Below are 25,940 nucleotides of genomic sequence, written 5' to 3'. Positions count from 1 at the left end.
CAAACGCCACTACACCCCAGGCTCCAGCCCTTATAAGCCCCCACCTGGTTCGTGATTGGCCGATGCCCTGAAGTGCTCACAGCGCTGATTGGGCAGTGCGCCCAGGGCCCTGCTCCCGCCCTGCCCTCGGATGCGCAGCATCGCCGCCCCGGAGCTCCGGGACCCGCAGGCGGGGCTGCCTGACTGCCGCCAGGGGGCGCTGCCACAGGGCTGTGCCCATGCAAGACCCCCGCCCCGGGACAGCCCCGGCCCTCACTGCCGGTATTTAATTCCTTGGCCAGCAGGAGTTTTTTTTTTCCCACCTCAATTCTGTTGTGAGATCTGATGATTTTGCACTAGAAGTTTTGTGTACCAAGTCCAAGATTTGGTGCCTTTGTCCATCTTGTGTGTGTTTTCTCTTCTAAATGGCTGTTTGAGCTCTAGGGCCCTGTGTTCAAAGGCAAGGAGGTGTCTTCTTACCAGCTTAGAAATGAATCTGAATACAAAAATGTGTTTTAATCTCTTTTACCTGAGATAAATCTCAGGTGGGACATGTGACAAAGATTATCTGATGCAGCCACAGGGACGGATGATCCCCCCACAGTCAATGCCACCCTCCAGCTGCCCAGAGACTGGGCACTACCACCCTGGGTGTGTGTGGAAAGGTGCCAAAGCAGACACTTTTAATCAAGCTTTTCTTGTCTAAGTTTGATCTTATCACTAGTGTATTAAATAATAGTGTATCCTCCAGAAGGATTTCCAGCAGAGTCTGCCCTCTGAGCTGAAGGGCAAAATTCAGTTGAAGTGAAAAGAAATTTTCCTGAGGAAAAGGTGCGTTTGTAGACATTACAAAGCTGAGTCTTTTTGGCAGGTGTGTAATTTTTAAGGGTAATTTCTAGCCCAAGGAACAGCGATTTCAGGGTCTTACCCACACCTGGGGGTCAAGTATTGATGTTGCACAAGGAATGTACGTGACACAGTATTCCCAAGCTGTGATGGAAACCAAGGTCAAGCAGTTTGGCTTTTCAAGGCAGATGCTAATGAATCCATGAATCTCTGTGCTGGCCAAAAGTAATTGTTTTTTAGATTATTGTACAGGTGAAAGATTTGAGAAATTATTCAGCCTTTTCATTGATTTTGCCCTGTTTCACTGAGAAAAACCTGTGTTGTTTTCACCATAATTCCATGAAGCAATAGATCTGATATATTGGGGAGAAGGGTTCTGTCTTTCTAGTGGGATTGATTCCTGCTTTTTTTTTAATGAATTGCTTGGAATATTCATGACAATGCATGTTTAGAAGAGGAGGAGGCTGCCTGGATTTTTGGTGTGGGGATGGGGCAGCACAGGGGAAATCCAGGCTTTTCCTGGACTTCTTAGAATGACATTGATATTGGGATATTGCAGGCTAGAGGCTTAGAATGTCACCTATAACACAAAATTATCCAAATCTTTGAAAGATCAGCACTGGAAATGATGATGTCCCTTGCTTGGGTAGGGGACTTTCCTCAGTGTTTGGAGGCTGGGAGGAATGAGGGTGTTCATCCCTGTCCATGGCCGTCTCTCTGCTTGGCACTGCTTGGAATAACAAAAAACAAAAGGAGAATCTCTTGCAAAGTTCTGTAAAATATAAGTTTTTTCCAGCCTCTGGAAAGGGCTTTGACATGTTGTGGTGTCAAAGGAGCATTTAATTCTGTATCCCTTCCTTTCCCCTAATGCATTGGGGGAGGCAGCAGACTATACCTTAGCCAGACTATATTTGATTTTTCCTTATGGCCTGGCTTTACAGCTTCATATTTCCATCTCTATTTCTCTCACTCTGCAGGACAGATATAACTGCAGCCCAACCAGGAAATGTTAAAACAACAGTTATACCTTGCTCCCTGCAGAGGTTAAAGGATTCCCTCATCTGTTTCCCAGCCCAGGCTGTGGCAGGAGCCCATCCCTGGGTTTGGATATCTGTGGGTTGGTCTGACTTCCTGAACTTCACAGCTGCAGAAACCTTTTGTACCATCTTCCTTCAGCTGAGTAAATGCCTTCTGACTGTGTTGTGGAAGTTGGTGAGATGTCCAACGTGGATTGTAAATGTACCTAGTGTAACTGGTTATCCTAGAGGGAACCTCCAGGTGTGATCAGTGTCTCACAGAGCTACAAGGCCATGGCACCAGCCTGTGTTTAACTGCCCAAGCTCTTATCTAAAGTATTTCTTTTTCTAGGGAGCCCCAAAAGCCAGGAGATGGAATTTTTGAAGTTGGCGTCACTGAGAGACTGAAAACATAAATATTAGTTTATTATTCCATTAGGGATCTGCTGTATGTCAGGTGGAACTGCTTCCAGTCCAGTGGCTGTTCCCATCACAGGCACAGGAAACCTGAAATCCAGAGACATCTTTCAGCTTGGACCTTTCCTTCTGTTGGGAACAAGACTTGGAGCCTGGGGTATTTCAACACCTGTTCCTGTTCAGGGGAATGCCAGTTCCCAACTCCAAATTGATTTTTCTGCATTGTCTGTTCCTGTAAACTGGGTATTTTCTTTCCCCCATCACTAAAAGGCAGCTGGTCCCGTTATGGTTTGGGTCTAGCACAGAAGTGGGATCTTTGTCTTGTGCTGAAGGGGCAGTGGATAGAACCTCTAGTAACAAGACAGGCTTGAAATTGTGTGGGAACTGCTGCTCCAGCTGGATCCCTACAAATCCATGGGGCCCAATGGGATTCATCTGGGAATCCTTAAAGAGCTGCTGATGTCATCAACAAACCTCTCTCGATTTTTTGAGCTGTCTTGGGAATCTGGAGAGGTTCCAGCTGACTAGAAGTTATTCCAGTTCTCAAGAAGGGCAGGAAGGAGAACCCTTCCTGTTAGGAAACTACAAGTCTGTCAGTCTCACTTCAGTGCCTGAGAAGGTTATGGAGAAGGTGATTCTGGGAGCTATTGAAAAACGTTAGTAGGACAACGCAGTCATCAGTCACAGCCAGCACGGCTTTGTGAGGGGAAAGTCCTGCTTATCAAAGGTGATTTCCTTTTGTGACAAGGTAACCCACTGGGGCAGCCAGATCATGAGTCTTGGGGGCAATTCTGGGCACCCCAATATAAGAAAGACATTAAACTCTTAGAGAGTGTCCAAAAGAGGGCAACAAAAATGGTGAAGGCCCTTGAGGAGAAGCTGTTGGACAAGTGACTGAGGGCACTTGTTCTGTTCAGCCTGGAGAAGAAGAGACTGAGGGGAGACTTCTTTGCAGTCTGCAACTTCCTCCCAAGGGGAAGAAGAGGGCAGACACTGATGTCTTCTCTGGCCAGTGACAGTACCTGAGGGAATGGCCTGAAGTTTTGTCAGGGGAGGTTTAAGTTGGGTATTAGAAAAATGTTCCTCACCCCGAGGGTGGTTGGGCACTGGAACTGACTCCCCAGAACAGTGGTCACAGCACCAAGTCTGATAGAGACAAACATTCAAGCAATGCTCTTGGGTACATGGTGTGACTCTTGGGGATGGGTTTGTGCAGGGCTGAGAGCTGGACTTGATGCTTGTGGATCCCTTCCAACTCAGCATATTCTGTGATTCTCCTGGATTGTTGCAGCCAAACTTCATAGAATCCTGGAATGGTTTGGGTTGGAAAGGCCCTTAAAGCTCATCTTGTCCCACCCGCCTGCTACCAGCACAGGCACATTCCACTACACAGGATCCCTCCAACATGACCTGGAACACTTCCAGAAAAAAAAAATATATTTCCTATTCAGTTGTTTGGCCATAAAATGCAAACATACATTAATCAGTATTAATGACAGCAGTAAAGTAAAAAAATGTATTGCTCTAAGTTTAAAGAACTTTCATGCAAACAGACTGAAACAACTTCCAGGCTACCCTGAATCCGTTTTTTTCCCCGTGGCGTTGGTATCACAAGAAAAACAACATATTCACATTCTCATTGCATATTTGTTACCACTACATTCCTAGTCAGTCTGGTAAACAAATAACTTATTAAATTTCAAAGAAATATATAAGTTGTGGTTGGTAATGAATGAGAATTACAGAACCACTAAGGCTGGAGAAGACCTCCAGGGTCATCAAGTCCAACCTTTGACTGAACACTGCCATGTCAAATAAACCACAGCACTAAGTGCCAAGGCTACTCTTTCTCTGAACATCTCCAGGGATGGCAGCCCCACCATTTCCCTGGGCAGCCCCTTCTGATGCTTAATCACTCTTTCAGTGAAGGTTTTTCCTAATATTCAACCTGAACCTCCCCAGGTGTAACTTGAGGCCCTTTTCTCTTGTTGCTCTTACCTGGGAGAAGAGACTGATCCCCACCTGGCTCCAGCCTCCTGTCACACAGTTGTAGAGAGCAGTCAGGTGTGTAAAGTGTTCTCTTTTCCAGGCTGAACACACCCAGTTCCCTCAGCTGGACTCTCCAGACCCTTCCCCAGCTCTGCTGTCTTTCTCTGGACTTACCCCAGCACCTCAAAGCCCCTCCTGCCGTGAGGGGCCCAGAGTTTTAGATATATGCTTTGAATAAATCTTTTCCTCATCAAGTTCTTACGTAAAACAATGTTTGTTTTACTAACCAACAGGTATGGAGATTATACTTTTTTCTATCCAAGCAATTCAAAATACGTTGGCAATGGTCATATGCTTGTATGTTTATGTTTTGTTGTTTGAAAAACAGAAGAGATTGGTTGTTTGGGTTTTTTTACGAGAAAACATTTGAGTACTCCACACCCATCTTTTGCAATATAAACCTCCATAGATTTATCAGTCAGAGCACAGCACTGGTATCCAGCTGGGACAATGAAGTTGGGTTTTCTTACTAGGTATGATTTTACTGACTCCCTCTAATGGCGGAAGAGAGCAAGGAAGGTGCTGCTTATCATGTCCACAAGCAAAATTTTTGGTGAAATGTTTATATTAACATTGTCTGCTATTACTCACAACAGCCAAATAACTTCAGCGCTGTAAATGTCACTAGCCATAAGCATTACTTTTCATTTCAGCCCTGTTTGTGTCCAAACGAAGAGATTTTGTGGGGCTGTTTGGTGAGGAAATACACCATCACATGACTGACTAACCAGAAAAACAGCAAGGAATGTTCATAAACAAGATGTGAATACTTTTTTAAAAGGAATGTGGTGTGTACACATAAAGAGGACCCTGATATCTGACAATGCACAAGCAAAGCAAAACAGAAGCTAAATTCCTGTCCTTATTCATTCCATTACTCCAGGGAAACAAATGTTTCACCTGTGTACACCTGCACTGGGTAAAGCCAGTGGTTTAGGTTTTCCTATGGTGAGCTAGGCTTTAGGAACCAAGAAGATTTTAAAGGAGCCTGAAAAAAAGTGAACATCTTCCTAAATATTTCAGCTAAAAATCCCAGAAGAAAGCTTAAGATCTTAGCAGAAGAAAAAATACTTTACAACAGCAAGAAATGAAATACTTCTAAGGTTGAATCCATGAGCCATAATTTCGACCTGGATCAGAAAGCCCCTGTCTAAATCTATAGGTATGACAGAAATGCAGTTGTTGTCATACCAGCAAGTTTTTGGTACTGAGGTACTTCTTTTGGCTGGACATAAATTCATACGAGGAAGAAAATAATGGTGATTATAAATATGCAAAAAAATCAAATTCCATATCAAGAGCAGAGTTCTTCTACTGAAACAAATATCAGAACCACAATAAAGATGACTGACCATCATTTCCTGTTCAGAGAGGATTTTTTGGGAGATAGAACCCCCTAACTATTTAATAATACTACAAGTCAAAGACAGAGTACATTAAAAAGCTACAAAGAATAAAATAATGCATTATGATAACACACAATAACAAATACATCTCGAATTTAGGACTGGATTGGTGTAAAGAAAATTAAACTGCAAATTACCTGAAAAGGCTTGCTAACTACCCAAATGTCAAAATTTACAGTGCTCAAAAAAATCTTTGTCCATGATTAATTGTGTTTTTATTTGAACTAAGAGAAAGGATGGCAAAGCACAGAAGCAAAGTTTCACTTTTCAGAGAGGTTTATTTTGAGGCTGATATAGCTGCAATCAGCATGAACTCACAAGAGGATTCTGAGGTCATTGGCAGTGAAACACAGGTTTTCTCAGAGTCAGTCAGAACTCCTGCAGCTGTGGCACTGAGATCAAGCTAAAAACAACCCTTCTGAGAGAGTTTGTGTTGGAATTAACTTGGTTGCTCACCAGCTCCAGTCCCAAGGTGGTAAAATGTGCACGAAGGCTGTACAGCTTCTACTTCCCACATTGTAGTCCAGTTTCTAAGTTAGTTAATTTTAAGAAAGTAAAAATATATCAGGAGACATTTTCCTGGTTACTTCTAAAATGTAATGAAAGTGTAGTGACCAGGATATGTGCAGTCATCTACAAAACATGTTTAGAGCTCAAAGGCAGGGCACAGGGAAGTGACTCTTTAGACTAAGAACCTTCCCCCCCCCAAAAAAAACCCAAAACCCCAAAAACCAAAAACCAAAAAAAAACCCAAACAAACAAAACAAACAAACAAAAAAAACACAAACTGCCCCCCCCCCAAAACCCACAAAAACCCCCAAACCTCTAAGAGTGAAGAACTGCTGAAAACCTGCAATCTGTTGGATAAACAAAACAGGTCTTAGATGCTAAATCAAGTCTCAAAAAAACACCAAGTTTATCTCTGAGGGTAGAGAGACGAACAAAGGAAATGGGAAAATGGCTAAAGGGTTCTTTGACAGGCAGCCTGTATTGTGCCAAACCAGGTCACATGTCCCCAGGGAACCTGTAAATCCAGGAGTTCCCACTGATTTGTCAATCAGGGTCAATTACTCAGAATTTCCAGGCCCTGCACACTCTGGTACACCCATGTTGGTTATCAGCTCCTGGGTCCAAGACAAGCTCTGGAGATAGCGACCTGCTGCTTTTTCTGTCCTTGGGTTGGCGTTTGGGGCTGGCGTTTTCAATGGGATTTTTTCTGTAATAGACCTTAATGACTGCTCTCAGACTGGCACTTAGGATGTGAATCAGGAGACACGCAGCTATGCAACTGCCCACTCTTTAATCTCCACAGAAAGCACCATTCACTCCCTTTGAAGCCATGTCTCAGCAAACAGCAGAAAATACCAGAGCACAGCTGACTAGTAAACAAACATGAGCAGTTTGACATAAAAATCCCACTTTGATCATCTTCTCTATAGGCTCCAACACAGTCCTTCATTTGTAGCCCATGACTCAAATAATGCAAGAGTTCTGTCTTAAAGAGAAACCAAACAAACCAATACCATAGCACAGATGCAGTTCAGAGCTATATCTGATTAATTATTGTTTTTGAATGGGGACAGCATCACTCACTGAAGGCTATACCGTGGTGAAGCAGCACTGGGCATTGAAATTAAAATGCAAGTAATAACTTGAAATAGGATGCTCGTTTCCACAGGTGGAACAATTCTTAAACTCATTCTTAAAAGTAGGCACCATGTTATCTGTGCATAAGAAGGAAATGCCTGCATTTCTGTCTTGGTTTTGGCTCAGGGTGTTTAAGGATCAATGTAAGGAAACTTAGATACTTTGACTCTGAGTGGAGCACAGATGTCTAAGACAGGCAATGTTTGTAGCACTTCCTTTCCACACTGTATTTAAGACTAAATATGCAAACCCAGTATATAACAACTCAGATACATATGAAGAAAAGTTACCATCAGGATACGTGCTTGCCCATTTAGTCTCTGTTTCCCAGAGAAAGATATTCAATCTTGGCTGTTTGACTTGCCTTTTGAACTAGTCTGATACATTACTGAAGCATCACTGAGTCCAATTAATGCTTATGTGAATAATATATACACATAATGATTATGTAATGATACTGTGATCATGGATTTCCAGATATGTGATCATACCCAAAGATCTTCATCTTGCTTTGCAGAGCTCAGGCATGTGAGCAAGATCCTGCATGTCAGCTGAGTCCTAGGAGCTGACCTTGTCTGCTCTGGCTCATGTCGGGGTTAGATGAAAGGGGCTTAGGCTAATCTTGCCTGCCTGAGAGCTGGGACAAGTCACACCCCACTGCTCATTCCTGCAGCTGAGCCAGCACAGGGTGTTTTGTTCCATCACAGCACCAAAGGGCACCGGCCAGAGCTGCCCCAGGTCTGCCTTGAAACCGAAAGCAAAGGCATGACCTGCTGCAGCTGTGAGCAAAAAGGCTGTGTGAGAGGCACCAGCAACCTGACACACAGAGTTGAGCAAGGACATCACCAGGGAAAGAGAGCACACAGAGGCCCAGCTTGTGTCCTGCCTCCAAGTTTGCAGGTAAGCTGAACTCAGGGCTTTTCTTTGTTATGGCCTCTCCTGATGTTTGAAGGTACAGGATTTTGTGTGTATTTTTAAAAATAAGAAATCCCTTAAAAAACAAACAAACAAACAAACCAACAACAGCAAACTGTCTGGGAGATTACCAGAAGAGATAATATGACAGATATTTTTTCAGTCAAGAAACAGCTTAATAATACTTTATGTAGCTCACAAGACTTTCTAGCTTGTTTTCTTTTCCTATGAAAAAATTTAGGCGTTTGTTAAATCCCCCAATGTTGTGACTGAAACAAATCCCATGACTCAACATCGCCTCATGGAAGGAGTTGGAATACCAGCTTCTATGGGGCTGTGTTCTCACAAATCCCTCCAGCCACACACGGTATAAATTCTGTATCTCCCGAGCTCCTTGATGGTGAGAGAAAATGCCGATGTTATAAACAGTGGTGGCCCATCAGCTCTTGTGTTACTAAGGCAGGCTTGCTAACCCCAGAATTTATAAAATGCCTCGGCGTGGGGAGGCTGCATTCACCTGGGGGAGCCAAGAACGAATGCGCCATCCCAAAACCTCTCTGGCTGTCTCGCGAGTGATTTAAAGCCTGAACACGAGATGGCGCCAAGTCCTTTCAGCAGCACCACCTAAATTTCGGTTATTTCACCTGTCTCAGGAGGAATTCCAGTTCCAGCAAGCAACCGCATTAATGGCATTTTTTAAATGCTGAACGAAAGGCGCAACACGTTCCTGAAAGGCTTTTTAAAGGACTTCATGTGTGAAAGAAAGCTTCTGGAATAGAAAGAGGAGAAAAAAAAATCCCAAACTTCTCAACAAGTATAGCTCTCTCTGGAAAAACTATCTACATATTAAGCTTTTGAGGTTTGTTTTTTTTTTTTTTTTAAGTGTATCATTTCTGTCCTAGTAAGAAGACTTCTATATCATGTGTTCTGCTAAATGATGACAGAGGAAAAAAAAAAGTTTTGGTTTTATATCAAGTAGCTGTTGCTATCCAGAAAAATCTCAATATTCTATTTTCTAAATGCAGAATTTCTACTTTTATGTAGGGGCAAAACACCTTTGTTCAAACTCTCAACTTGAGTGTTGCAAATTGATTCCACCAATTCCACTAGCAGGTTCTAGTGAGACATAATGGATTAGTTGCATGGAGTCCATGGGGAAGGATTCTCCAACACATTTCCTGTCTACAGCTGATTTTTCCCCATTTACGTGAAAGGAAATCCCTGGGGATTTCAATGGGTCACTTTATTTCAAAAACAGGAGATTACACAGTATTTCAGCTTTCACAGTCCTGCAATCATAGTGTTTATTTGTCGTTTTAACGACAAACACTATAAACACAGGTTGCAGTCTATGAGGACTGTGATTTGGGAGAAGCAGTGAAACCATACTGTAACTGACCTGTGTAGTGGTCTTGGAGTAAAGATTTCATAAAGAAGGACATGAGATCTTGTGAGGATTCTTGAGCAAATTGAAACTAAAATATCTGAGTGGCTGGGAGTGAATTTAGACTACTTTAGTTGCAACTAATTTACTCTCCTTTATAAACAGGAAAATTACAGCTTTATAAAAACCTTTCAGCAAATATAACAGCAATTTGGAACATACTGCAAAGTGATGTATCAAAAGATGATTCCCCCCCCACCCCCGCCTTAGAACCACGAGTTTCTATCCAGGGAGCAGAGCCATTTAGAGCCTTCATCTCAGAGTCTATTTTGGCTCTTCCCCTTCAGGGACTATGGTCAATTTTGCCACTTTTCTGCATAATCCAGTAACGGGGCAAGCAGCACAAGAAAAGAACCACTGGATGCATTAGCCTAAGCACCATTCAGGCACACTTGCAGGATCAGGAATCTGGCCTGGACTGAATCTGGTCACCTTGTCAAAGTGACCCATAATGTGACTGTGATGCTGCAGAACAGAAACTTGGTCAGGTCTGCTCAATAAATTCTAACAGCATAAAAATGAACCCTGATGGTTAAATCTCATTAGGATAAACTGTGGGATCTCACATGTGGGATCTTACAGATAACTGTTCTTTGAGATGGAAGAAATGAAGATGGTTGGTAAAACCATGTCGAGCACTGCTCTGCTTTGGGGCTCCTAACTTGTTTTTCTCATAGGTCTTTTCCGAGAAGGATGATTCTGTTCTCCCTGAATAAACCCCATTGTTATATGAGAGAGGCAAAGACATAACACAATGCCAGCTTTGTGACAGCCATGGGTCTGCACCACTGCAGCAAAGACACAAACCACTCTCATTGAAGAGGGCACTTCTGGAATGGTAATTAGCCAAGAGGCCAGCACAGCTGAGGGAGTGCTCCTGGAACCCACTACACTGGGAGAGGTGCAGAATTAACTCACTTATTGCAGTGATAGTAAATAGGATAGACAGGACAAACAAGCTAAAGGGAGCCCAGAATTAAGATTCTCTCTGGTTTCTGGTGGTGCAGCAATATTATGCCAAACAATAAAGAAACCGACCTGTAAAATCATGACTCATGAACAGACGGGGGCTTGTGCTCTGTGCTTGGCCCCCCTGCGCTCCTGCCTGTGCTTCCCAAGGGAGTGGCAGTAATTGCAGGGCCTCCCCATTCCAGGCCGTTCCCCTGCACAGCATCGGGGCAATGCCATGCTTGCCTTTCCCAGGCACTGCCTGACACTGCTTCTCCCAGTGAAACGCTGGAGAACAGCATGTGCCAGCAGGGACTTGCCAATTGAGCTCAGGAATAAACGGGACAGGGGGAGACAACCGTACATCACGGAGTCAGTGAGGTCCCAGGTGCTGCTTCTATCGTGTGGAACGTTGTCCAGATACCTGCCCTAGACCTCCAGTGAGCTGGGAAAAAGGAGAGGAAACTGGGCTGTTCTCAACTAAGTTTTGCCCAGATTGTTCTAAATTCTACTGATTCTTTCCCAAGTGGTTTAGCAATACTCAACAAGCAGTACTGTACAGTAATTTTTGGTATCAATATTATGAAAGATGCAAATGTTATCAACTGGTGTAATTTTCACTGCTCCTCTATGTGACCTGTTTAAGAGGAGTACCTCGAAGTGGAGAGAAAAGACAAGAAACACTCAAAAGCCAAATTAATACACAGCCCGTGGATCCTTTCCAGTTGAAATTACTCTTTAGCATGTTCAGAGATGTTTCAAAGGCATTCTACTTCACTTCCCATTTTCTCCCTCTCCCACCTTGGGCATGTCTGCTCTGTACGTGAGGTCCGATCCTTTATCTGGAATATCTGGTATGTGATTCATAGCCTTGGTGTGTCGTGTAAGTTTAAAGCAAAACTGAAATAATGTATAATTCTTCCCAAGGTCAGAGAGTGGCTCAGCCGGTAACAGGGAACAAGTTTTAACACCCCAAATGCACTGGAAGATTATTCTAGGCAAAAAGAGATTATAAAACTGAGGAGAAGTGTTATAAGTAACAAAATTACGTTAAAACAACGTGTATATTAGGCATGCTTAAACTATTTAGGTGAAAAACACAATCATCCCAGAAGGAAGACAGGAGACTGCAGTGGTCAAAATACAACCACTCCACAAAGAGGGAAGAGTGGGTGTTAATTGCATTGTATATGTGTCTGGAACCTCTTTATCTCCCTTTCTGCCAAGTAGTTACTTTTGTTTATTCAGCTCCGTGGAAAAGTGACATCGTCAGAGGCACTCAGCGCTGCTGTGAAAGAGCTGTGCCGGTACAGCGGAAGTGACCCCTTTGGTCGACAGAAACCCTTTATCAGATATTTGCTCAGCCAGGCGCCCCAAGTGACATGGGAACTCCCAATGACCAAAACTCGCAGCACTTTTCATATTTCTACGAGTGACCCTGGAATCTCTAGAGACAGAAGAAAAGCTACACATTGTGTGTTTTTGTTTAACAGCCGTGTACTTGCAGTCTTACTGCACGGGAGATTTTTTCAGTCATTAACAGAGCACTAGAGGCTGATTTTTAAGCAGGAGTCAACAGGAGATGATATGAAATAGTTATTACAATAGAAACGACTTATGCTGTTATTTTACTAAGAGAATTAAAGTAGGTAAGAAGCGCTGTAAGTAGAGAAACACCTGATTTTGAAATCTTTGGAGTAGTTAGTGTTTTTCTCAGTCAATACCATGATGTCTGTGTTAACCTGGAAAACCTCCCCGGGCTGTAGGAAAACGCACCAAAAAAATACGCGGGGTAACACTTCTTGAAACAACACAGTTTTGATTCCAGCAATAGCGAGGAGGGGAAACGCTGTACAGACAATTCCCTGAGCGCAGGAATTCCCTGGAGCATGTGCCCGCGCGGGGGGGCCGGAGCGCCGGGCGCCGTCATTTGGGGGCGGCCCCGAGCGCGGCCGAGCCGGCGTCGGGCCGGGAACAGGATTGGGGATCGGGCTGCGTGGGAAGGTCCGGCTGCAGCCGCCCGAACCCTCGGTGCGGGAGGCGGCGGAGCGCGGTCCCGACTGTCCGGGCTCTGCGGAGTCACCGCCGGGCACGATCAGGAAGACCAGGATAGCGAGGGCTCGGTGGGTCCGGGGTATTCCAGCGGGGCCGCTCCCGGCGCTGTGGCTGCAGCACCGCCTGTTGCTTCTCGCCGCTCTATCCCGCTGGCAGCAGAACATTTAAATAGACGTTGTAAGGTAAATGTTTATTCTTGCGGCGAGCAAAGCTCCCAAACTCGAGTTCGACTGGCAGGTCGGTAAATAAAGCGCTTTATTGACGTAGGGCAGGGGGTTCAAGCAAGTGCTGGCAGTAATGACACCCAGCTGCAGACGAGCTCTCTGAGGTGGGAGCCCACCCCTTCCTCCCCTCCCCAGGCTTTGGCAATTAACTATAAAAACGCGGTATGTAGGGTGTCATAGTGGTGAAGAGGAGGTTGTTTGAAGGGTGTTTGGGGAAAAAGTAGCTGGAAGGTGAAGCTGGCTGTTGGAGCAGTGCAGAGGAAAGGGCATGAGGAGATGTGAAGTGATCCCCAGTCCCATCGGCTAGCACTCACCGTGTCGCGAGGCAAAAGTACCTCCTCCAAGCATTTGCAAGAAGGTTAAGGAACTACCCTCTTTTGTGTGTCGTCTTTTGCTCAGCTTTGTACGCGGCAGAAGAGGATGCTGTGTATCAGTTTTTCAGGTCAGCAGCTACAGGTCTGACAGTGTATGGGTACAGTGCAGTGTGTGTTTTTGAAGGTTTGCGTGTACCAAACTTTGTATTTCCACAGCCAAAAAGGTCATTTGCAGTTTCAGATTTTTAATTTTAAGGTTAAAGAAAGGGAAATCGCTGAGGGGTGCTTTTCTGGGGTTGTGTTTTGGTTTTTTGGGTTTTTTTTGTTTTTTTTTTTTTTTTTTTTTTTAAGGAATATGTGAGCAAGCGTGTGAAGGACTTCATTCTGAGACTTGTGTGGAAATGTGGAAAAAGTAGGTGGGAGAGCAAGGGAAGCAGAATTCCAGCATTCCATGTTTATTTATTGACTTTGCCTGTGTTCCTGATTTTTACTTGCATCTGCTGTATGAACCTGTTTAGAACCAATGAATCTTTATACTTATCTTCATCTTGCTAATGGAGAAATACTTGGAGTCGAACTCGGTATACCAGGAAAGTGAAAGGTCAAACTAGGACAAATACAAGCAAATAAGGATTGTTGTTTTTTAAATGATATGGGTTTCCAGCCACTTGCTTATACTTCCAGTTGAGAATAATTGTAAAGGCCTCTTGAATCTGAAGGAAACCCAGTGTAAGTTAAAGCAGAGGGAGAACTCAAAAGAGACTTAGCTTTGTCTTAAGGACAGGTATAGCTTGGTACCAGAATATAAGAAAAAATAATATGTAGAAATAGTAAAATTTATAATATATGCAATAATTTCAACTTCTCAGTAACAAGACTTAAGTTGAGAGATAACTCAAGACTGGTCTCACCACTGACTGCTGAAGGTTTTTTTCTGTTGTAGAGACACATGAATTGTCTGTAACTCTTTTGAACTAATGTTAGCATCACTTTTGAAAACTTAAATACCTTATTTACTTAAGCTAAGTAGGTAATTAAGTGTCCTGATAAAACATACTGCAGCTTATCTGTCACGCATCTGGGACTCTGCCCTGTGGAAAGCCCAAATTAAAGGGACCGGGTAGAAACTGCTTGATCTGTGTCACTGGAACCTGGTCAGAATTGGGCTGGGAGCATTGTTCCCTGATTGCAGGTTCCCTGGCTGCCATCATCTCCCATCCCAGGGAGAAGAGGAATTAGAGGGATGGTGGCAGAGGGCACTGCTGCTACCGTCCTGATTTTACTCCAGCAGCCCCAGCCACATGAGGGTAAGCAGGGAAGACCGGAAGGAGATAGGGAAGGGATAGGTAAAGATGCGATAATAAGAGCTATCTTCCCCTCACTCATCCTGTATCTGATCTCACTTCATTTTTCTTCATGTGGTATCATCAGTGTGGAAAAGTGATCAGGGTGGGTGGGGGTGTGTGTAGACAAAAGGAGAATGTTTTGGTGTAGGCACAGACCACAGAAGTGCTTTCTGGGTTCTTGAATCCATCCTCCCATTTTCCTGTCATGCTTGTTACTCTGAGTTGGGGTTTCTCTGGACACACCATGCAGGCTCTGAGGCAGCAAAATGTGACTCCATGTGGCAGAGAGTGAATGGAGGATGGGAAGAGAACAGATGGACAAGAGCAGAGAGGAGACCTCAATAATCACCTTCCCTCAACATGCTGCTAGTGTCAGGAAAAAGGCAGGAAAGGCAGAGGGGCAATGTTCTATGAGTGCAGAAGATGAGAAAATGAAACAGAACAAGAGACAGTGAGCCACCTCTTTGTTATTCCATGTGCAGCTCTGCTTCCAGCCCTCATTTACCTAACTTGTTTCCTGTTTGACTCTTTCTGGTCTCTCTCCTCGAAACAAACAAACTCCCACAAAACCCTACAAGGCACTCATCTCCAGACACTGCTTTCACTCTTGTTGGCTACTCAGAGGCAGGCCAGATACAGTTCATTTTCCCTACAGCTAGGGATTTGTTTGAGCTCAAGCAGCCTTGGTCTAGTAAAATTAGCTGAAGACTCTGCTCACACAGGTGAAGCAGGGCCTCAATAGGGCTCTGCTTATTAGCAAAAAATCCACCTTCCTCCTGCTCCCTTCCCCAGAAAAGACATTTACAGCAATAGGATGAAACCTCCTCCTTGCTTTAGAAGTCTATAATGTAATGATTTCATTTATCAAAGCAGAGAATAATGAATAAGAAAATGTGTTTTATGATAATGATCACTCAGTATAGGTGCAAAGTCATTGAACATGCTGTACAAAGAAAGGCTTTTCTGTGTTTTCCAGAAATACCCCATGGTGTGGAAATAGCACTACAGCAGAAGATGACATTGTTTAGGGCAGTAGATTAGGACAGTCAGAAGTCACTTTTCTATCAGTGAAGTTGCAGCATTCCAGTCTCTGGAAATGTTTATCATTTCTGTTTGCCACCTCATCCCCAGACATCCCTTCAACTTCTTTAGGCATAACCTTGAAAATCTCATAAGTTACTGAAGAGGGTTTAGCAGTAGTGGAGGGACACTTAATCAGTTACCAGAGTTCTGTAGCTGTGTATGAAATAACTTTGCTTCATTAAATTCCCTGGGAGTTGGAAAGTTGGAGCAGTAAATAAAGTTCTTTAAAATTTCCCCAGCTTGCTTTTGTCTGCTCAGTTCTGTCAACTCGCCTGTTGCTTTGAAGCTGAAGAAACTGAGTCCCACCTTTGCTCAGTCTGTTCTTTAACTTTGTGTAAGCACCTGCTCTGAGGTGATGCCTTTGGTAACCTGTGGCAGGTTGAATTTCTTCGTGTTACCTTTACATTTTAGTTCTTCATTTACATAGATGCACATTAAGCAACAAAACAAAGGTGCTTTTTTTCTTGTAGCTAGATACCTCTGCCTATATGTTTTAGTGTGACATTTTTATTTCAAGTCTCTCTGACTTTGTAACATTACAGTTATCTCTTTTGTTTCCACCTTCAGGTGGTTTTTTGCTATTAAATAATTTCTCAATAGCACTTTTATCTGGCAATTCACTGATGCAGAGAACAAAACAGTTAAATTACAAGGGTAATTTCTTTCTGAAACAAATGTAAGTAAATCCTGATGGCACTGTTGCCAGTCTAGGTCAGTTTGTGTTTATAATGTGCATCTGCCAAGTTTCAGTGTAGTGGTTTAGAGGACTTTTAGCACAGCCTGGATTTTAAACTCTAATTTGGTAACGTTTAAAGCAAGATTTTATGACTGTTGTGTGGTTCACTAGTATTTCTGCAAAACCTGTGACTGAAACCTGCTAAGGGGAAAGTGCTGGGTATTTTCATACTGATCAAGAGGGAAAGTTTGGTATCTTCAAATGTCTAAGACAGGGTATTATTTCTCTAACAGATCATCAACAAACAAATAGGGAACCATTAGTGGTTTTCTCAACTCTGTGTATGTGATATATAAAGTATATTCAGTGTTTCTCTGTTTAGTCAAATTTTCCAGGTTAAATCTGAAATAACGAAAGATAAAACTTGAGGACCGAATACAGGTTAAAATAGAGCACTTTATAGACGGGTAATGATAAGAAACCTGATGTGACCAGATAGTATGTGTCATTCAAGGAGTGGTAAATAATGGGTCTGACTTCCAAAAAGTTGCACGTATGAGCTGGTGATTGTATGGGAAGCCTTTGGCATATCACCCAAGGAAGTGGTGGTAAATTGATGGTGGTTTCCTGAAGCAGATGTGAATTTGGAGAAAACAGATCAGCTGATTCTCCTTCAACAAATCCTTGCATTAGTGTGGAGGGGTGAAATCAGACTGAATGCTCAAAGTAAAGAAAAAGACAGGCCCAAAGAATGCCTCTGTTAAAAGTCTTGCTTATCCAATGCTGACTGGGAGCGTTGTTTTCATGAGAGCACATAAAATGTATAAATATTCTTAGAGAATGATTCACCTGCTGCTTAGGTCTTAATAGTCTTTAGGATCAAGAGATTGTGTGCCAGTTAAAGTAATTAGTGAAGATAAATCTAAGCTCTTGTATTCTAATCTGAATTTGCAGCACTTACAGTATGGGAACTCCTGTTTTACCTTATCCTCTCCTGAATACAAGTCTCATTGGTCTCTGCATTCATAAGTGACTTAGCTGGGGTTGCCTCCTTTCTTCTGTGTGTACTGCTCATACAAAAAAAGTAATTTTATTTTCAATTTGCACTATTTTCAACCCAAACTTTATTTCAGAAGTCTTATTTGGGCAGGGGAAGATACTTGACAAGTGTCTTTTGAATGTAGTGAATCATATTTTTATTTCTCTACAGTGCAAATGGTAGCATCTGCTTTAATAAGGCATAATCAGAGCATCTTATTCTAATAGCATTGCAGTAAGATTTATGAGTGTGTTTCTAGGGTGGTCATAAACTAATGAACATAATCCAGTCAGCTCCCAAACAGAAGAATTCTGATGTTTCACTCTAGAGAAAAAAAAAGTAAAAATCTCTAACAGAGACCTTTTATGTCTCTGTTAGAGATATGCATAGGCATATCTCTATGGTTAGGCAGGAAACAAGCACAAACTAGCTATGAAAGTAGGTTATTCTCTTTAAGAGTGTGTTCATTACATCTGAAGAAAAGGCCAAATTAGTGAAGTTAACATTTTCTTTTGTTGAAGTAATCTTCTGCAAATAAAATAAAAGTGTACAGTAAATAAAAGTATACATACAAAATATTTTAGTACTGGTACAGATTATATTAAACTTGAAAATCTCAGTCAAAGGCATTATAAATGATTAGTTAAATATTTCTTGAATTAAAACTTTCTTCAATTTAGAAAGCTGAATGCATGCAAAGTAGAAATTTTACCTGAAACTCTAAAGTAGAATTTTCAGTCTGCTCTGGCAGACTTTGTATGTATACAAAGAAAATCATATTAGAACCTTTGCCACTAAAAGAAAGGAAAGTTGTTCTAACAAGCTTTTGTGCAAGAAGAAGGTCTGTTCTGGCTTGCTTTGCAGAGCACAGTGCTGCTCTGTTGTGAAATATACTGAATAACCCTCCATAGTTACCCATACTCTGCCCAGTGTGTCCAACACTTCATAATAATTGTAAATCAGGCTGAGGATTAGAAAACTATTTCAAGACTTGTGGTCCAAATCTGTTTTTCCTTGATTTCCTTCTCCATTTTAATTAGGAAACTTATTAGCATCTTCAGTTTCCTCTGCAGATTGTGAAGTGCAGCTGGTTCTCATGTAACTGGCAAAAGGCATATTTTAGAAAGCTGCTTTTTTGCCTTTTTTTTTTTTTTTAAATAGCATGGGGAGGGGAGTTTGTGTTCAGAGCAAATGCTTCATTATAAAAGAAATTCATACTCTGAAATTTAGCTGGGTTTCCCCAGCCATTTCTAGTTTTTATTTTATCAAAGCTTCTGATTATCCAGGACTAATTGCAATTGGGAGTAGCAGCTGATTCCTTCCTTTGGAAACCCAGATTTGGGTACTTAAAAGAAGAGCTTCCAAATTAGTAGAATCATAAAAGTGCAATGCTAGGCAGAATGCCCAGTTTGCCAGGCAGAATGTTTATAAATATCATTTCACTGTATATGTATTTTATTTGCTTTCCTTAACTAATGAGTAAACAGAACTGTTACATGTATGTGTTTACAGCACAGTCTTAAAGCAAAACTGCTCCTTATCAATAAAGACTAACAAAGCAAAACTACCCCTTGTCAATAAACATTAACAAACAATTTCTTCATGACAGAACTGTGTTTCAGTGTTTGCCAATATGACTGTATTCTTCTTTCCAAGTAGGAATGGACAGGATCTATATAATTTTGGAATTAATGAAACTGTTTTGAATATTTCCACTTGGAGGTTTGAAAACAACTGGAACCAAGGGGACTAAATCTCTCTTATATAATAGCAAATTAAATTTTCCTTGCAAATTTAATAGAAGAGTACAAAGATGCCACGATCACGGATATGGAAGCAGACTTTGATCCATTTTCTGGAAAATTAAATAAACTGAAGACATTGATAATGAATTCTGATTCCCTTTTCTCTCCTGAAATAGAAGCAAAAGATAAAGTTATCCAACAGATGGTCATTTCAGTACTTCAGTCTTATGTCTGTATTTTATTTTGATTTTGATGCAAGTGGCCCCAAATGCAAGAAACTTCTGGGAACTTGTCATGCAGGCAAATCAGCTGGTAGCTGTTAGGGATTAAAGGACTTTGTAAGTCATTCGCCTGAAATAATTTAGTTTGTGGTCAAATAAAGGCATTGTTATCAAGCATTAAAATACATGATTAAGTTATTACCTCAGGAAAATCCATAGGTGTATTCACAGACTACATATGAGCAGTAGGACTTTCAAATAGTTCTAAAAAGCTGCTCTGGGTCTGAGCATGTAATACTCTGGAGCAGTACAGATTGTGTAAAAGTCTGACAATCAGCATGCCCCCAGGTGACATTCCTGGCTATGACAGTGCATTTTATGACTTCTGGCCTTGTTATGATGACATTCAAACCCTCTAAATTAATGTAAGAATTCTTTTTCGTTTTGTGCTGTGGCAGTACAAAGGTGTCTACTACATTTATTTCAGAGGCAGTAAAATCTGATTAAATTTATGACAAAATTTTGTTTTGGTTACAGTTATACTCTAGGATCTGCAATTTTTCTGTTTATTTGAACCATATGATAGAGTTCTTCTTGGGACAAAAAGTAACATGCAGCGGAATTTTAGCTACAGGGGGGTTTTTTGGCAAGTCCTTTTGTGTCATTGTTTGTGTTCAAGATGGTGTTCGTATTCAAATACTTATCTGGAAAGGAATCTAGAGAAATCCTGTGTATGTTCATTATAATGGCTTAACTTGTGGATTTTTCATGCCCTAAAAGTAGTGGGAATTCAGAGAACAAAAGGTATCCTTTAAATATACCCCAGTGATAGATTATGCTGACAGCATCCTGAACTTCAGCTGTAAATGTGTTTATAAAACCCAGAAGAGCACTGAGTTTATGAATAGGTCTGTTCCTAGGTTCAGCTCTTCTATTCAGTTGATTTGCAAAACTTCCAAAAGCTTTCTGAATCGGGTGTCTTAGCAAATGTGTGAGCCGAAATGATTGAATTAGAATATGGAAACTTTAGAGACTCCTAAGTTCATAAGGCTTGTAAGTTTTATTGAGCAATCAGTCTTTATCTGGAAATGTCACATACTTTCAGGGTTCTGCAAATTCAAAAAGGCATCCTGATTCATGGAACTGAGGCTTTGCTTTTTCTTATCTCTTTCTTAGTCCCTCATATCATGTATAAGGAGAAATTTACATTGATTTGGCTTACCCTTGATAAGATGATTTGACATGGAAACATATTCATTTTACACTTGTATAGAACTTAGAATAAATGACTTGAAATGGTTGGCAGACTCTGCATGATGGGCTCTGTGGATGGTAAGAACCTGAGAGCACCTCATAGTTGGTACTAAAAGGTGCAATATATTACAGGAGAATTTGAGGATCTCTTTTGTATCCTGTGCCATAGGAGTATTCGCTTTGTGGGAGCAGCACAGAGAGTACCTCAGAACTCTTTAAGCCTATAAAACATTTCCCCCAGATATTCAAAACTGCATATACAGTTACCTTTTTTAAAAATTATCGTATTATTACTTAACATGTTTTATTTGTGGTTATAGAGTCAAAACAGTACTAATGCACACAAATGAATGGGAAATACAAGAGCAGAGCACTTGAGTGGGTTTTCAGGGAGGTGAATCCCTTAAGAGCCTTCCCTAGGTAAATATGTGTTTCTCTGAGCAAATACAGCTCCCCTATCAAACAGGTCATTGAGGAGGCCTGTGCATTTTTTCAGACATTCACTGTGGGCTGGTCCATGCTCTCTCTAAAGTCAACTTCTGATTTCAGTGCATGCCTAGTCTGTCTGTAGGCATCTTGGTATTCACTTTTCTTCTAGAATTCATTGGAAAAACTAGGATAAATGGTGTTTAATTCATTCTTGACACCTGTAATAGTGTTTCTTCAGCTGGGGGATGTTACATGTTTCTCTCACATCTGTGAATCTTAAACGTATTAAATGTTGCTCTTGGATGTCCAGTTACTCTTCTGTCCTGCAGCATTTCCTATCTGTATAATGCCCTTTTTTCAAAGTTAGAAAATCTTATTACTCCATTAAGTATGGAAAACAATTATGATAGGAGGCTGGGATTTAAAATTCAACTGTGGCACAGGGTTTGATACAGATATGTTCTTAGTGTTGGCCAGTTCTGCAGGGAATAAGATCTCCCACACCCTGGATAATGGAGGAGCAAAACCCACAAAATATGTCATTTTAAATCAAGGTTTTACTTGCCGTGAAGATTTTTTGCCTCTTGGTTTTGGTGTTCAGGTGTTGGAATGAGGAGTTACTTATCCATAGAATTGTCTTGCTAAAGTTTAGGGATGACATGATCAGTGATCTCAGACTTATGGGGGCTTAACAAACCTTGGGGAGAAAGATGTACCACTGATAGTGGGCACAAAGAATGCAGAATTTACAGGCCACAGGGACTTTGGGTAGAATTCCCAAATAAGGAAGAAAGTAACAAAGCCAACTCAGCAACTGGTGCTCCTCTGCTCTGTGTGTGGGTTGGTCTCTTGCACACCAGTGAAATAACTTATTTGGGGCCAACAATTATACCTATCCTTAAGGCAGAGAAAGAGGAAAAACTTGAAGATGGCTTTTTTTCCAAAGATATTTTCAATAATCTTCAGGCAGCAATCTATATAGGAGTGTTTTGTTTATAAGCACAGGCCTTAAACTGGCACAGCTGTTAAAATTTATATTTTTGTTGATATGATGAGTAATGTGGGATATGGTGCTTTTCATAGTGATCCATTTGCTGTTCCCAATTTAGTGCTTTTATTCCAAGTGGATTCCATTTTGTTGAATTTGCTGTTTCTGGCAGAAGTATGTTTTTCTTTTCTTTGTTTCTCACAGACATTTTCCTCAAAATAGCTACTGAAGCTTCAATTTATACAGAAGTGCTTGATAATGTCAGTTCGTGTTAGTATGAATTCAGCATATTTGTATCCACAGATGCAGGTTGGGTAATATTAAACCAGCCTGGTGATATTTCTTGTTATTTATAAATTGCTGCACAGAATTGTTCAAAAGAGGAAGAATACTCATATGAAAATGAATTTTGCAAAGTCAAAAAGTTGACTTTTTAGCATACATTTTTAGCCTTTATGCCTAAAGCTGAGACTTCAGACCTCACAAGAACCTTCATGTCACATTTGTAAAGCTGAAGGAAATTCAGGACAGAGCTCTATAATCAGAGTAACCCAAGAGTAGATAGTTTTGTAATAATAAATATTCATAAGACATATTCTTCTTTATTGTGTCTATGTGGAACTGTTTCTCTGTGCAGTCTAGCCCAGACCTCATGTTTTTCACCTCTAGATATCTTGTGGATGAGAATTGCTTCTTTGGATTGCAGGAAATCCATTTTCTAGGTCATCAACCCTGCCCTTTGTTCTGAGGGTCTGTTGCAGAAAAACACATCTTGGGTACCTCAGCAACCACTGGTGTCAGTTCCTTCACTGACCCTCACCTCTTCCAGTGTCTGCCCATGTTAAGGAGCATTTAGTGCCCTCCACTCTTCTAAACCTCCAAAGTGAGTTGTTTCTGTAAAGATCTGTGGCTTTTTACTCTGCATGGAAATGGTCACACCTTCACCTGTGATTCTTTTGCAGCATTTTTCTAAAAATCAGAAATACCTTTGAATGGTTCCCATAGCATCCCAAGGGCTGCATGGGCCCTACACACCTGCTGCCTTTGTTGGCAAGGCAGCCGATTTTTACAGTGACCCTCTTTGTACATCAAGGAACTGAAGAAACAGAGGAGATTTGAAAATTGGATATTTCAAACTTCCATGCGTTTCTTTGAGATATAAGATCTTCTGGCCCTGTGTTAGCACTTTTTAGTTTATCTAAATTTTTACGAGTTTTACAGAGGCTAGCTTTGAAAATTTTGCTTATCATATTTACCTAATCTCTCTCCGTTTCTGTCAAGGGTTTGTCCTCTGCTTTACTTGAGGACAGAGTTAATTTGTGCATGAATTCTGTGTTTACTTTTGCTATAACTCCTCACCTTTCAATTTACCAGAGCATGAATTTACTTTCACGATGTGGGGGGTGGGGAAAGGTGTGGTCTGAGCAGTTTCCCAGGCATTTGAGCTGGATTTAAGTAACTTCAAAGATCTCATTGAAATGTTGACCTTCATGGAAGAAAATTTGGAGCTCTGACCTTAAGGCCAGTGAGATTAGAAGGAAAATAAAAAAAAACAAACTGTGGTTTGTTGTTGGTTTATTTTAAATGTTGAAGTTTTGAGGATCTAAATTTTCTTAGTTGTAACTCTCTGACCTAAATGTGAACTGCAGTACCAAATCTGACTTTTGTATGTGTTTATTTTAAGAGCAGAAATGTTAATATTTTGGTTCAGAAACTTTCCTCTTGTGCATTTTATAAGATAGTGTTTTGTTCAGCTGAAGTTTATATCCAAACTATTTATTCATTGTGTCACTTTTTAAAAAAATTTTAACTAGTTAACAGCTGGAACTAGTTTGATGATGGAAAAGTGAACTAAAATAATTAGACATTTTGGACTTAATACAGTAACAATTAATGCAAGTCTGTTTTTAAGATTTGCAAAGTCAGAAGCTATAACACTTTTCCTTTATACTGTGTATAAGTCAGAAAACATCATATATCTGATAACAATATGAACTTAAATGATGAAGGGCTTTTTCAAACTTTTATGGACAAAGTTTAAAGCAGCACTGAGGAATGAAGGGCTTCCTGCCGTTGCTGGAAGTATTACAGAGAGGACCTGAAGAGAGCTCACTTTGCACATGCCATTCTGTCAGCATCAGCTTTTATGTGTAAGGATGAGACTTTGTGCAAACATGAGTCAGGAAATTTGATTATGGTATCAGTAGGATCTGTAACTCAATGTCCATCAGGCCTGTGGAGGAGTTGCTATGAGGTGATACTTGTTTTAAAGCATCAAGTATCAGTCAGATCTAGCATTTTTTTAAAGGGGGCTTTCTTTTTTTCCTTCACCCTCTGTTCCCCCCCAAAACTGAAATTCAGACTTGCATTAGCAAACTTCATGGGTTTATTTTTGAAAAGAGGTGTTTGGCTTTGATTTTGCCACTACATAATGCACTAAGTTTAACTATGTTCTGTTCCCTTTGTATTTTAAATCAAATTATTTAGCATGTTATGTTTAAAAGCAGCATTGCTTTCTTCTTGTTGCTCTGACTTGCATCAGTAACACACAAATATGGTGCCTTTACAGTGCCAAGGTACTATGCTTCACTTAAGGATATCCTCTTGTGTAAGGACCCCCAGCAACAGGTTGAATAGAGACTTGAACAGTTCTGCCACCTACCTGAAGTAATTTGCTATCAGGTCTTCGTTCAACTTTGACTAATCTATATTTCTCTTTAGAGCTGCCCATTCTGCCTTCATGTGGGCACTTTACACTTCCCAGCTGAAAACAAATTTGATTTTTTCATTCCTATTCTAGTTATTCCTAAAAACCCTCTGAAATAGGGTCTGATTTTACTTATTAGGAATGGGTAATCAATGAAAGAAGAGGTTTTTTGCCTTTCTGCCTATTCCAGTGAAGCATGTGAAGGGAAAATAGAGCAAGTACCCATCTGTATTAAGAAATAAATGAAATTTAAGCTAGAACCACAGAATGGTTTGTGTTGGAAAGGACCACAAAGGGCATCTGGTTCCACCCCTCCTGCCATGAACAGAGACACATTCCACTCTCCCAGGTTGCTCAGAGCCCCATCCAACCTGGCGTTGGACACTTCCAGGGATGGGGCAGCCACAGCTTCTATGGGCAGCCTGTGCCAGGGCCTCAGCACCCTCACAGGGAACAATTTCTTCCTGATACTGAATGGAAATCTGCCTTCCTTCAGCTAAAGGCTCTTACCCCTTCTTCTGTCACTACTGCCCTTGTGACAAGTCCCTCTCCAGCTCTCTTGTAACCCCTTTAGGCACTAGAAAACTGCTGAAACATCTCCCTGAAGCTTTCTCTCCCCCAGGCTGATCAAACCCAGCTTTCTCAGCTGTCTGATAAACAGGATTTTTGGCTGGGTAGCCCTGGAGGATCCTGCATAAGTAGCGTTCCGTAGGCAGTCATTGCAGTGACCATCAGAAATGACTCTGTTCCCTGGATTGCTGGTTAGTCCTAAGGATTATCTTAATTAGAGAGTTATAGCAGGTTCTAAAAGGCCAGGATCCAAATATGAATTTATAACTTTTGGAACTGCTGGTGCCATGAGCTGGAGGGATGAATCAGTGGCTGTGCTCCTGTCTGGATGCTACACAAAGTGTGGCTGGGGGAAAAGAAAGGTGGGAAAGAGAGAGGGTGGAAGTTGGGCACATTTCTGCATTCCAGGGCAGGAGTCATCTTGCAGCTGAAGGAAAGCTTGGAGGACTTCTGAGGGTTATCCAAGGCACTTGATATTTTATTATGCTGTTAAGTCCAAAGCAATGTAATACTCAAATCTGAGTGTTGAAACAGTTTACAAACATGTATTTATTCAACCTAGGAAAAAAAGGTGGTGGTAGTTAATTATTTACGTGTGTCTGCTAAATGTAAGAGGAATTCC

The 25,940-nt window shown here is 41.4% G+C and overlaps 1 protein-coding gene across 2 annotated transcripts in view; it reads left to right on the top strand.

Annotated features, from left to right (window-relative positions):
• Nucleotides 1-13,307: 13,307 nt before the first annotated feature.
• The window catches only part of PPFIBP2 (PPFIA binding protein 2), an 89,623-nt gene continuing 76,990 nt past the window's right edge, over nt 13,308-25,940 (top strand). For both annotated transcript variants that reach the window (XM_066187464.1, XM_066187466.1), the window contains exon 1: nt 13,308-13,388. The gene's annotated coding sequence lies outside the window, so the exon portion shown is untranslated. The remainder of the gene's footprint in view (nt 13,389-25,940) is intronic.

Source organism: Chamaea fasciata, unplaced genomic scaffold (assembly GCF_029207755.1).
Source record: "Chamaea fasciata isolate MVZ Bird 193981 ecotype frontalis unplaced genomic scaffold, bChaFas1.0.hap1 SCAF_7, whole genome shotgun sequence".
Classification (NCBI taxonomy): Eukaryota; Metazoa; Chordata; class Aves; order Passeriformes; family Sylviidae; genus Chamaea; species Chamaea fasciata.
This window is presented reverse-complemented; position numbering and strand designations above follow the sequence as displayed.